This window comes from Myotis myotis, unplaced genomic scaffold (genome assembly GCF_014108235.1).
Source record: "Myotis myotis isolate mMyoMyo1 unplaced genomic scaffold, mMyoMyo1.p scaffold_m19_p_12, whole genome shotgun sequence".
NCBI lineage: Eukaryota > Metazoa > Chordata > Mammalia > Chiroptera > Vespertilionidae > Myotis > Myotis myotis.
The window spans coordinates 39,829,009-39,842,825 of NW_023416316.1; the positions used below are offsets into that span (position 1 = coordinate 39,829,009).

General features: G+C 41.8%; 1 long non-coding RNA gene across 1 annotated transcript in view; it reads left to right on the forward strand.

The window, feature by feature from the left end:
• The window catches only part of LOC118666794, a 33,339-nt gene that overhangs the window by 701 nt on the left and 18,821 nt on the right, over positions 1–13,817 (forward strand). The window lies entirely within an intron of this gene.

Below are 13,817 nucleotides of genomic sequence, written 5' to 3' on the forward strand. Positions count from 1 at the left end.
AGGAGCTGTAGCTCTAGGGGGTTATATCGGGTTTCTGTTCCTTCCAGGATTGGGACCAAAGTCCTCTTCTACTGTGGTTTCTGCCAGAGAGTGTAACCCTTATCTTCCAGAATCACAGAGACATTCCACTCAAATGGTAACCCTGCCTGGAAGAGGCTTGGAGCTTAAACCTGCTTCACTACTATTTTTGCCTTCTCAAAGGTGGCTGTTGTCCTGATCCCCAGACCCACACATGTCCTTTCCTTTCTAGGTGGTATAAAGATGGAGGTGCTGTGCCCAGTGGGGAATAAAAGTCCTCCCCAGACACCAAATCCCTACAAAAACTTGCACCCCTTTCACATTCTTAGGGGTTGGATGAGTTGAGCTTGCACCTTGTCATTAACCATTTCTGCGGTGTCCTGCAGCAGGGGCAAGTCTCCACATGTCAACATTACATCATCCATGTAATGGTACATTCTGCTGACATGGGGAAGGAGAACAGGGACAGATCTCCAGACATTGCAGGGTTGTGCAGCTGGCCTTGGGGAAGCACTTGAAAACTCCATGTGGCCCTGCCCAGGTGAGGGCATATCGATCTTGTGACTCAGCAGCTGGGGTATATGGGAAAAAGCATGTGCTAAGCCCCGTACAGCATGGTACACTGCTAGTACTGTGACCAGGGTATCCAAGATGGTGGCAGTGATGGGCATACTGCATAGATATTTAATTCTCGATAGTCTATGGCCGTGGTCGGCAAACTACGGCTCACGAGCCACATGCGGCTCTTTGGCCCCTTGAGTGTGGCTCTTCCACAAAATACCACGTGCGGGCACACACGTACAGTGCGATTGAAACTTCATGGCCCATGTGCAGAAGTCGGTCATCTACCATGAGCCACATGGCTTTTCTACTAGCCGTGCCAGGCTATTGAAAGCATCATGGGTAGGGTATAGAATGCCTATTTGGTGAAGTTCTTGGATAGTTTCTCCTATTTCCTTGTGCCCCCAAGCAATTTATATTGTTTTGAGAGTTACCACTATTTGCTGAGGTTCCAGCTGGCATTTCGCCTCAGCACTGGTTTGATCACTCTAACTTAAAGGCAGAATTCACTGATAGAGTTTTGCAGAGTTTGACCTTGATGAATGTCAATGCCCAATATGTTCATATTCATTAATATTCTTTTTAGACTTCCCCACTAGCCTATGGGTTCCATGAGGGCAAGAACACCTCAACTTTGATCTCTAGATTCCACATCATTTATCATTGTGCCTGGAAGAAAGCTCAGCAAATAGTTCTTTGAATATGGACAGTATAGTACAACTCCGTGCTATTCCCAGTAGTTGTCATGACTTTGAAAAGCAGATTGTTTGGAAAAAATATAAGCTTCAGAGTCAGACAAACCTGGTTCAGATTTGTAGCTCTGTTACTAACCAGCTCAGTGTCCTTGGAATAATTACCTAATATCTTTGAAACACCACTGGGACAAATGGTGATCATGAAACATACCTCATAGGATGATTTTAATTTAAATGATGTAGTGAATATAAGTAAAGAATCTGGTATATAGTAGTAGCTCAATAAATAGTAGATATTTTTCTAGTTATTCCTGAATATTCCATTCTGTGTCCATGTCTATTCCATGTATATTTACATTATAATACATATTAGCAAATTCAAATGATTTGTTTCCTGTGTGTGTATTTTCCTTTGAGTCATCAAGGCCAAGAGACAAGATCAATTGTACTGTCCATATTCTTGCTGCCTAGGTGAGATGTTCATTTTAAGTAAATCTTAGAAAAGAATCTATTTTAATCATAGTTAAAAAAAGAAAAGAAAAGAAGGCCTATATTTTCCAAAGGCAAGAGAAATAGGTTCTCTGTAAAATAACATACAACTAATCATCTACTGCTTAATTTTTTGGTTGTTTGCCCCACTGTACTATGGCTGGACGTATTTAGGGACCTGAAATTACCATAAATAAAAGTCCTCCTATTCCTGATGGCAGATAAAAAGCACTTTTGGAACATGCTCTACTTTTCATGTCTAAAAATATATCCACTTGGGCCACACTAAAAAGCCTGTGACGTCTTCCCAGTTGAAAATCCTATTTGAATCGGTGGTACCTTCAGCACGGACGCGAGCACCCCGAGCACACCTATGACGTGACCGCTCACACAGCTGCAGCCCTCTGAGGCTCGGCTTCTCCGCCTTATCATCACAGGGCCACCACTCCCACGTGCCTTCCCTCTGCCTTCCTTGAGGCCAAAAGGCAGTTGCATCCATCTGCCAACCAGATGAACCCAGACAAGAAGTCACCAAGACTACCCGAATGAGGATGACACAAGTATTTGTGCAGAATAATCTGGCAAGATCTTTTTCCCTCTACCCTTACCCCAAGCCCCACCTTAAAGTGTTTTTAAGTCCCTTCTGATGACAACTTAGACCATCTTCCCCAGGACTTTTGTGTTCTCAGGCCTCACTCCATGAATTCTACTTAATTAAATGTAGAAGGTGAAGCCCGAAGTACAGTGCTGAGCACAAAAACGTGCTCAATACGGAAGTATTTTGTTTCTTCCTTTCCCAAGCCCCTCTGAACACTCACTGGATCATGCCCCACACCCCACAGTTCCTTCCACAGAGAATCAAAGTTGTTCCCCAGGCACGACTTCGCAGATACTGAGAAATGCCCAAGAATTTTCCATTTTAGACGTTTCTGGCATCTAAAAACATGAAGAAATGCCTCAAAAAAGATTTTCAAAAATAAGAGTACATTTTAAACTTTTACATCTAACAAAAGAATGTTTCTAAGTACAATACATTCTGTGGTGATATTTACTTACGAGGACTCCATAGGATTTGTAAAAAGATGCTGCAGCCAGTGTAGCTGCGGAATGCAACAGGAGTTTAAAGTATATGCTGCACATTACCTTGCAAATCAGTTGTCGGTGTATAAACCCTCATTTGGAAGTGACATTTGAAATATAAAGTTCAAGTCCTTTGAAATGTAAATACTTCATAGGAAGGCCTTACTCCCATGCTCATCTTAGTGTTTGTCTCCATGCATCTATGAAGAAGCAAATAATGAAGGAGGTGGGGTAAGATTTCCCCCTGAAGCCCTGGCCGGTGTGGCTCAGTTGGTTGGGTATCATCCTGTGCATCATGCACCAAAAGGTTGCCAGTTTGATACCTGGTCAGGGCACATGCCCAAGTTGTGGGCTCAATCCCCAGTAAGGGGAATGCAAGAGGCAGCCTATCCATGTTTCTTTCTCACACTGATGTTTCTCTCTTCTTCTCTCTTCCTCTCTAAAATTCAATAAAAATGCATTTTAAAAAAATTTTCCCTTGAAAAGAGGTGGGAAAGAGAGGCTTGGAGAAGCCTTTAAAGGCCATTACAGCAAGATCTACTTACAGGTAGAACTAAGAAGAATTCCTCTCCACAAACCTCTGGCAACTCATTCATTGCGCCAAGGAGGCCTTGACCCCCACTTATACAAGCAGAGTCCCACACCAGCCTCCCAGGAGGGTGAACTGGAATGGGAGCCTTGACAAGCAGGCCAATGAATTAGCAGGCTGTGCCTAGGATAATTTTCCCCAGACTTCTCTGGCAAAAGTAAGATATTCCCCCTGCAGAGATGACTCAAGAGTTCATAATGTTTAAACTGAGATTGTTTTTCTGAAGTAATTACAAGGCACCAGTGAACACTGAGCACTGGGTACTATTTTAAATAGTAAAGTATTTTAATTGCAAGAGAAACAATAAGAGATTTAAAGTAACTACAATAATACACACACAGTAATATATTTATAACTGGAAACTGCAGGTTAAAGTATAATGGTAAATCTATATCAGGATACTATCTACTTATATTATTGTGGAATTATAGGGTTCAAGACATGATGTGATGATTATGGGTTATTGAATTATAGAAAAATAATTATATATAGACAAATGGTATGGAGATACCCAACACGATGTAGTAAAACAACACAGGCATTGGTACCCTCCTCATCTTCTCATCCCTCGTTAACTCTGCAATGTGGCTTCTGCCCCCATCATTGACTAGCCCACAATTTCCCTGAAACTACTTTTGCCAACAATGTAAACTCATTGTTGCTAAAACCAAGGGACATTTTTCAGTATTTGTCTTATTTGGTCTCCTCCACAGCATTTGACTGGAAAATAATCCTTCTTTCTGCATGCTCTCATTCTTGACTTCCTGACATCATCTTTCTTAATTGTCTTCTCATCACCTTGTCCAACCACCCCTCCCCTTCAGTCTCCTTGCAAATGATTCTTTCTTCTTGATCCCTTCAGTGTTATTACTAAAGGTGCCACTACAGGTTCTTTTTTTCCTTTCTCAATGTACATTATCTCTCTGGTGATTTCATTCATTAAAATGTCTTCAATGGCTTTCTCCTTGCTAAAGAACTTCCTAATCTATACCTCCAACTCCGAGCTCTCTCTTGAGCTCCAGACCTATAGAGACAACTGCCTACCAGATACCTGTATCAGTTACCTATTATTACACAACAAACCACCCCCAAAATAGTGACTTAAACAATGAGAATTATTCATTTTATGTATGAATCTGGAGCTAGGCAGAGTCTTAATGCATACACAGCTCTCAGGCAGTTGTAGTGAGACAATGGCTGAAAATGAGATCATCTCAAAGTCTTCTTTAATTCAAATATCTATCACCCAGGTGAATAGCTGGAGACTTGAACTCTTTCTCTATATGCATGTATGGGATCACTCTATATGGTGGCCCCCAGGTAGCCAGACTTCTTACATGACAGCTGAAAGCTCTAAAAAAGAACTCACTTTCAGAACTGATGTTATTATGTCCAGAATTGATCTAACATTCACACCTAGGTCATGTTATTCTCTTATTGGACATAAACAATCTCATGAAATACCAACCTCAAACAAGGTTACTCTGAGACCATGATGAGATGAAATAAAACAAGGCCACTTCATAATTTGGCCTAAGCATAGAAAAAACCAAGGTCACCATGGCACCCACAAACAATCCAACCATAGAATTACTCCCACTTTCTGACAGCATTCAATCTAAACCAAATCCTTGCTTTCTTAAACCTTTGCCTAAATCAACCAACCAAAGCCCAAATCCTAAAATAGGTTCTTTCTAACACCTTCTTACTGAAATACCCCATGGTTCTCTAGGATGTATGTTCTCCCTTGCTACAAGTAATAAATCCAAGTTGTTTAACTACAAATGTGTTCCTGATGGGTTTTTGCTGAAGGGTACTGACAGATACAAGAACAAGTGTCTCCAAAGAAACTAGTATGTCATTTTCTAAACTAGCCTTGTGCATAGCACCGTATCTGCCACATTCTGTTTATCAAGATCGTCACAAAGCCCCATCCAGATTTAAGGGAAAGAGAGAAATGCAAAGAACCTGCAACATGTTTTAAAAACACCACAACATCTGTATTCAGATGCCACACAGGTACTCAATAGTCCTCATTTTCAAAATCAAACTCATGACCTATTCTGTTTACATGCCTCTCACCAACATCTGCTCAGACCCACCTGTCCCCAGAACTTAACTTCTTCCCTCCTCTCCAGGTCATCATCACCATTGTGCAGTCTTCTCATGCCTCACCAAGTTGGTCTTATAGGGTAGATGCACTTGAGCCACACACAGGCACTATTACCAGAACACACTGCAGGTGAGTAATAGATTTGAGCAGCAACACCGCATGTGCCTGCTCCCTGTGGTCCACAGGCAGCTGCCACAAATGCTCCCTGCAAACCACCAATGGTGAAGAAATAACTCAGTCTTGGTTCATTACTGGGTTGGTGTAATTTATTAGCACCAGCCAGAAATAGACCACTATTGCATTACATCCCCACTTAGGGTAGCCTCAAAGAAGAAAAGTAAAAGGAAATCTTCCTAGTGGCAAAGCAATGAACAACACACTTGGTTGTCCACTTCATATGGAAGAAAAGATCTGATCCTCAAATATACACTAGCTTTCACTCAATAGTAAATGTCCTGTGCAAAGATTTAAACATTTTAAAAATTTTGGATACACTAGTATAATAATAAAAGGTCTCCAGAAAGTTGTGCAGATTCTTGTTTGCTCCTGCAGAACACAGATATAAGATTAAGCAGACGCTGGCAGTTCTAGGAGGCGGATGTACCAAACGAATCCTTAGACAGTGAGTGATCTTAGCTGACTGCCCAGCTCCTGTTCTCTACTCATTTCCTATGGAATCTTTCTCTAAGGTGATTTTAGTCTGTTTGCTTATTACAATGACTATCAAAACAGAGATAAAATTAAAGCTCTAAGAGTTGGAAAAACATTTTAATGAGACATGAGAATATCCACAAGTAATATCTGATTTTGTTTAATACCTGATTCTCGAAGGAAATGCGATTCGGGAAAGCCAAAAGTCATGCGCACATTTTGGAATTAAGGACTTAGAAAATATTCAAGCGGTCCCCCCCGCTAATGTCAAGGTTGTCCTCTGATACCCTAACTTACAGGGTTGTTGTTATTATCTGTAATAACCTCTGAAAAGCACACAGAAGGAATCAATAAATAGAAGCTTTATTTCCTGAGAGCATTGTTGTTAAATTGCTAAGAATCCAAGTATATATGTTTTTCATAAACATTTCATTTTGCCAAAATTGTTTTCATTAAGGATGCAATACACCCCTCATGCCCAAGAAAAAATGTGTTACAATAAAGTGTTATGCTCTGATGACTATTAGTTACAGATTAGATGGTATTTCTTCCCAGATTCTTAAGTCATAGCATTTGCCTTCTTTAACTGCTTTCACTGCAATAAAATCTCAAGGCAAAGAGCAGGGATATTACATAATGTTTGCATTCATCTTTATTCTCTATCTACTTAATTTGTACTACCATTTGGGTACTTACCTTACCCATGCTGTAATAAGATATTTACATTATGTCTTCATCCTAAGAAGATTGTGTGAGCAAGAGCACATTTAGAATAAACTATACCTAGCATTGTGCTTTGCATGAATAAGTTCCTTAAAAATCAGGGGCTGCCAACACAAATGCTTTCATGGGTTAGACATGTATGATAAATGAATGAAGCAGGAACAGTTCAAAATAACAGGGATCCATGGGGGACATACAACATTGGAACAAACATACCCCATCTGAAGACATTTATACATAATAACATAAAGTAAAATACTCAATAAACAGAAATGATAAAATAAACCACATGGTTAGGGGGGAAATGTACAAACTACATTAGACTCTAAGACAGCTAGCTTATGGCTTCTGTATAAATCTTGGGTAAACTGAACTAGAAGCTGAATTAATGCTAAGAAAAAACTAAATATGGGTTAACCAAAGAAAATCAGGACTCAGAAGGACTCTGATTCTAGCTCAGTCTCCACAGCCCCTCATTCTCTCTGTCTTCCTTTGGCTTCCAGGATGCTAGCACATCATTCATCCCCCAGGGACTACATTGGAGGCCTTTATTTTTTTACTATGGTAAATTCACAAACACAAAACCCACCCTTTTAACCACTTTAGAACATGGAATTCAGTGGCATGTAGTACATTCACAAAATTTGCAACCATCACCACACTCTAGTTTCAGAGCATTTTTATCACCCCCCAAAAAGACGCTACCCATTAGGCAGTCATTCTCTATACCCCTCCCCCACCCCTGGCAACCACTAGTTTGCTTTCTGTGAGATATTTATTTTTTGTTTTTTCCTTGCACCCCAGTTCAGCCAACATCCAAAAAAAAACAGAGCAGAACTCAACTCTGATAAGGTAGGAAACCAGCCAGAGTTAGAACAGAATAAAGCTCTCTGTCATGCTCACCGGATTCAGAGTTAGGGTAGGAGGGGGAAAACTAGTGCTGAACCCCTTCGCTTTGCTCAGTCTGGCTACAGAGCCCATCATCCCACCCCAGAATCCACAGATGTGACAGGTCTCCTAGTCTCTCTGTTTTTAACTACATTTTACTTTATCTAGTTTTCTTTTTTTTAATGTTTTTATTGATTTTTAGAGAGATGGAAGAGAGAGATAGATAGAAACATCCATGAGAGCATCTATCAGCTGCCTCCTGCACACGCCCCCCCACCCCCCATGGGGGATCCAGCTGCAACCTGGCATGTGCCCTGACCTATCGGGAATTGAACCAGTGACCTTCTGATTCCTGGGTCGACGCTCAACCGCTGAGCCACACTGGCCGGGCATCGATCTAGTTTTCTTGTTTAATTCCTTTTGAAACAAATATGTTTAATACAATAAATTTGAAAATACAAGCCTACTGAGATCATTTCCCTGTAGAGGCTTCTTTTCTGTTCTCCATGGTGTGTTTCCCTTCTTTATGCCCTAAACTGTGGCTGATTATACTCTGTTGCCCCAGCAAACACATTTTGCTTTATGCTTCAAGTCAGCTGAAAACGAGCTTACTAAGCCTGATGTAAACACTCACACACTCCCTCTTGTGCCAAAGCACTTTCCTTGGCTGCATCAGGATCCAGGATTGATGGTGTCCGTCTCCTTGGGAATTACGTAGCACACCTTGGAGAAGGATCCTAGGCCAAATTTCTCTAAAATGCTGAATTGCCTGCTAGTTACAACAATGCATAAAAAAAATACCTCCTGCCCAGCCAGTGTGGCTCAGTGGTTGAGTGTCTACCCATAAACCATAGGTTACGGTTTGATTCCCAGTCAGGGTATATGCCCGGGTTGCAGGCACCATCCCCAGTAGGGGGCACGCAGGAGGCAGCCAATCAATGACTCTCTTTCATCACTGATGTGTCTATCTCTCCCTCTCCCTTCCTCTCTCTAAAATAAGTTTTTTAAAAAATCTCTTGAGGTGCAACATAATCACTATAAATCTATACTGACCAGATTTAAGCTTCATAAAAAGCAGTCCGTGATAAAATCATCTGTACCAAACAGCCATTTTTCTCTAGGTTTGGAAGAGAAGCACAAGGCCTTCTGCACACAGATGGAGGATCCAGGTTAACTTTAAAATGATGCAAATGTAATTTTAAAACTATAAACACATTTTCTGTTTTTGACTTTTTTCTTTTCTTTGCTTGATAAAGATAGCTTTGGCCTAGTCAACTCACTTTGAGGAGGCAGGTCTTCTTTGCTCATCTTTAAAATGAAAATAGTCAAACCAGATCAGTAGTTTCCTAGCCAGAGTATCAAATCTCTGAACGCAGGCATTTTCTATAGTCTGAAAAATAATATACTAGTATCTATCCATTCAAATGCTTCTACTTCAAAATATACTTGCACTTTGGGGTTAAGTGAATATTTGGTAAACAGCATCTTTTCTATTAAAAAATATAAAACTATAGCCCTAACCGGTTTGGTTCAGTGGCTAGAGCGTCGGCCTGCAGACTGAAGGGTCCTAGGTTTGATTCTAGTCAAGGGCATGTACCTTGGTTGCGGGCATATCCCCAGTAGGGGTGTGCAGGAGGGAGCTGATCGATGTTTCTTTCTCATCAATGTTTCTAACTATCCCTATCCCTTCTTCTCTGTAAAAAACAAACAAACAATAAAATATATTTTTAAAAAGTATATATAAAACTATGCATGCTAGCTATATAAAATTGGAAAATAAAGAGAAGATAAAATAAAACTGCCTGTAATCCATCCTGCCACATAGATATAATTACTCACATTTCACTGTGTATTCATATAGTTTTCTTTCTATGCATATTTTAATACATATATTATTTTTAACAAATGGAAATTTACTACAGGCATGCTATTTTATAATTTTTTTTACTTAATAATATATTGTAAACATCTTCCTAAATCATAAACTATTTTTCTACAAGGTTTAAATGACATTCCTATTTATGAGTTCATATTGTTAGTTTTAAATATTTAAGTTGCTTCTAATGTTTCATTAACAATGAACATCTATGATAGAATTATTAAGCATATTCACATCATTGTGAATTGAGAATTGTTATTCCTAATAATGTTCAAATTATTGCATCTTGGGATGGTGGGAAGCCCCTGAGTTCTTTTGATACAACCCAGAGAGTCTTTTATAGCTTCCTTCTTTCCAGTATGATCAGTTGCACAGGCACTTTTGTATGAGTTCTGTCCAATATCTGAAATTAACCAATTCTCCAAGGAGCCCTTCTTCCTTTTAGTGAAAATGGTATTTCGAGAGCACCATCTGGGCATGAGGGGAGTTTGTTGCTAAAGCTACTCTGGCTTGGTAATTGTTGCTCAGTTTTTTTAGGGAACCAAACTAGAAATAATTAATTTTTAAGAGGAAACGAATTATAAGTTTATAGTGATGTTTCAAATCCCAACTTATGATAATAAGGTTATTACTAACTTCTTTAATTTTATATTTTATCTGTTTTTGTTTACTCTGAAAAATTTGGTTTCTAATAATATTATCATAATCATGTTTAGCTTTTATTCTAATATTTGTACATCCATAATAAGAAAAAGTAAAACATGATTATCCTATATAATAAAAGGGAAATATGCAAATCAACCAAACAGTGGAAAGAACGGTTGCTATGATGTGCACTGACCACCAGGAGGCAGGTGCTCAATGCAGAAGCTGCCCCCTGGTGGTCAGTGTGCTCCCACAGGAGGAGTGCCACTTAGCCAGAAGCTGGCTGACGGCTGGCGAATGCAGCAGTGGTGATGGGACCCTCTCCAGCCTCTGTGGCAGTGCTAAGGATGTCCAACTGCCGGCTTAGGCCCGCTCCCTAAGCCAGCAGTTGGACATCCCCCAAGGGCTCCTGGACTGTGAAAGGGCTCAGGCCAGGCTGAGACCCCCCCCTCCCCCGAGTGCACGAATGTCCTATACTGGGCCTCTAGTATTAATATATGCATATATAAAATACTTTTAGAGTAACAATATCAATATTGTTTCTTGTTTTTATTTTTTCATTTACAGTTGAAATTCAATATTATACTAGTTTCAGGTATAAAGCATAGTGGTTAGGCATTTATATAACTTCTGAAGTGATCCCCTGATAATTCTAGTACCCATCTGACACCATACATAGTTATGGCAATATTATTGACGATATTCCCTATGCTATAGTTTACAACCTCGTGACTATTCTGAAACTGCCAGTTTGTACTTTGTAATCCCTTCACCTTTTTCATACAGCCTCCTACCCCTCTCCTACCTGGCAACCATCAGTTTTTCTCTCCGTATCTGTTTGTTTCTGGGTTGTTGTTTTTTAAATTTATTTTGTTCTTTTGATTACCCATATAAATGAAATCATATAGTATTTGTCTCTCTGACTGACTTATTGTACTTAGCAAATTACTCTCTAAGTCCATCCACATTATTGAAAATGAAAAGATTTCATTTTTATGGCCTAGTAATATTCCATTACTTTATATGTACCACATCTCCTTTATCCAATTGTCTATCAATGGACAGTTAGGTTCACATCTTGGCTATCCAAAATAATTAAAGCCCAGCGACCAAACAGTGGAACAACTGGAACTACCGGAACAACTGGAACTACTGGAACAACCGTGGCCCCTGGGTCCAGCCAGTCCCACCCCTGAGCGGCCCCCAACACCCTTAAATCACTGCCTACCTCCCTGGTGCATGTACATTTAATGAAAGCACAAGGAAATAATTATCAGTCCCTTCTGTCCCCAACCAGAGTCTCCAGAAGGCTAATACTGCAGCCAAGTTGTGGAATTCTCCCTCCACGGCCACAGCCCCAAGAGACCTTTCAAATTAGTCAAAAAGGCGAACTAAGCATTAACGGGATGGTGGCCCTTTGCTGAGGAATGTAGAGAGGCTGGGTGGGGATTTTGTGAAATCATGGTGCCTTGCAGATTGGTGAGCTTTCAATCTCTCTTTAAAAGGGGCAGTGAAGAGGACCCACAGGCTGCCAGGAGCAACAGCAAAGGGTAGGCACATTCAAAAATAGAAAAACTTTTAAACAAACAGACATGAAGATTATATTGGGAAACTGCGGGCAGAGCCCTGGGAAGAACCCAAAAATCATTAAAGAGCCATCATCCATCTTGATATACATTTGCAAACAACACATAAACAACTTCACCTCATGGCACATGAAATGCAAAACAGTTCTGTTGTGGGTTTTCTTTTGGCCATCCTTAAAGTGTAATTAGATCCAGCTGGGGGAAAGTAGATTTTCCAGTCGGCCCTGCCCGATGGGCCCCCATCAGGGTGGGCCCACCGGACCCCACCCATGCATGAATTCGTGCACTGGGCCTCTAGTCTATCCTATATAATAATAGAGAAACATGGTAATTAACCGTAACTTCGCTACCCTTCCCATTGGCTAATCAGCGAGATATGCAAATTAACTGCCAGCCAAGATGGCGGCCAGAAGCCAGGCAGCTGAAGCGAACATGAGGCTTGCTTGCTCCAGTGACGGAGGAAGCCAAGGTTCCCCGCCTGCTGCAGCCTATCTCTGAGCTCTGGATGCAACAATGTTGCAATTATAGAAACTAAACCCCAGGTACCTGCTTTCAGCCAGCGCAGCCTCAGAGCTTAGAGCGGCCAGTGATGGCAACAGAGTTTCAATTATAGAATCTAAACAAACCCAGATGCCTGCTTTCAGTCGGCAACGGCCTCAGAGCTGGAGCCGGCTCTCAGCTCCAGTGACAACAATAGAAGGTAAATAAATCCCAGGATAAAAAAGAAAAAAGAAAAAAGGAGAGGCTGGGAGCTGCAGTTGCCCACCAGCCTGAAAACAGCCCTCAGCCCCTCACCCAGACTGGCCAAGCACCCCAATGGGGACCCCCACCTGAAGGGGGTGTGACCAGCTGCAAACAGCCATCATCCCATCATCCAGGCTGGCCAGGAACCCCAGTGGGGACCCCCACCCTGAAGGGGGTGTGGCCAGCTGCAAACAGCCATCATCCCGTAATCCAGGCTGGCCAGGCACCCCAGTGGGGACCCCCACACTGAAGGGGGTGTGACCAGCTAAAAACAGCCATCATCCCCTCATCCAGGCTGGCCAGGTACCCAAGCGGGACCCCCACCCTGATCCGGGACACCCTTTAGGGAAAACCAGCTGGCCCCCACCCATGCACCAGGCCTCTATCCTATATAGTAAATGGGTAATATGCAAACTGACCCTAACAGCAGAAAGACTGGGAATGACTGATCACTATGACACACACTGATCACCAGGGGGCAGACGCTCAATGCAGAAGCTGCCCTCTGGTGGTCACGGCACTCTCACATGGGAGGAGCTCTGCTCAGCCACAAGCCAGGCTGATGGCTGCCAGTACAGCGATGGTGGTGGGAGCCTCTCCTGCCTCCTCAGCAGCGCTAAGGATGTCCGACTGCAGTTTATGCCTGCTCCCCGCTGGCAAGTGGACATCCCTCGAGGGTTGCCGGGCTGCCAGAGGGATGTCTGATTGCCAGCTTAGGCCCAATCCCCCGGGGAGCGGGCCTAAGCCAGCAGGTGGTCATCCCCAGACTGCAAAAGGGCATAGGCCAGGCTGAGGGACCCTCCCTCCACCCTGAGTGCACAAATTTTTGTGCACCGGGCCTCTAGTATATATATATATATAAAAACCTAATATGCAAAGTGTCCCCTCAGGAGTTGAACAGACCAGGAGTTCGATCACTCGCTATGACATGTGCTGACCACCAGGGGGCAGCATGGAACAAAGGGAGGCCCTGGCCAGGAGCCGGCAACCACTAGGGACACTAGGGCCTCTAGTTATAAATAATGCTACAATGAATATAGGGAGATATATATATATTTGAATTAATGTTTTGGATTATTTTAGATAAGTACTCAGAATTGGAATCGCTGAGGCATATGGTAGTTCTAGTTTTAATTTTTTAAAGAACCTTCATACT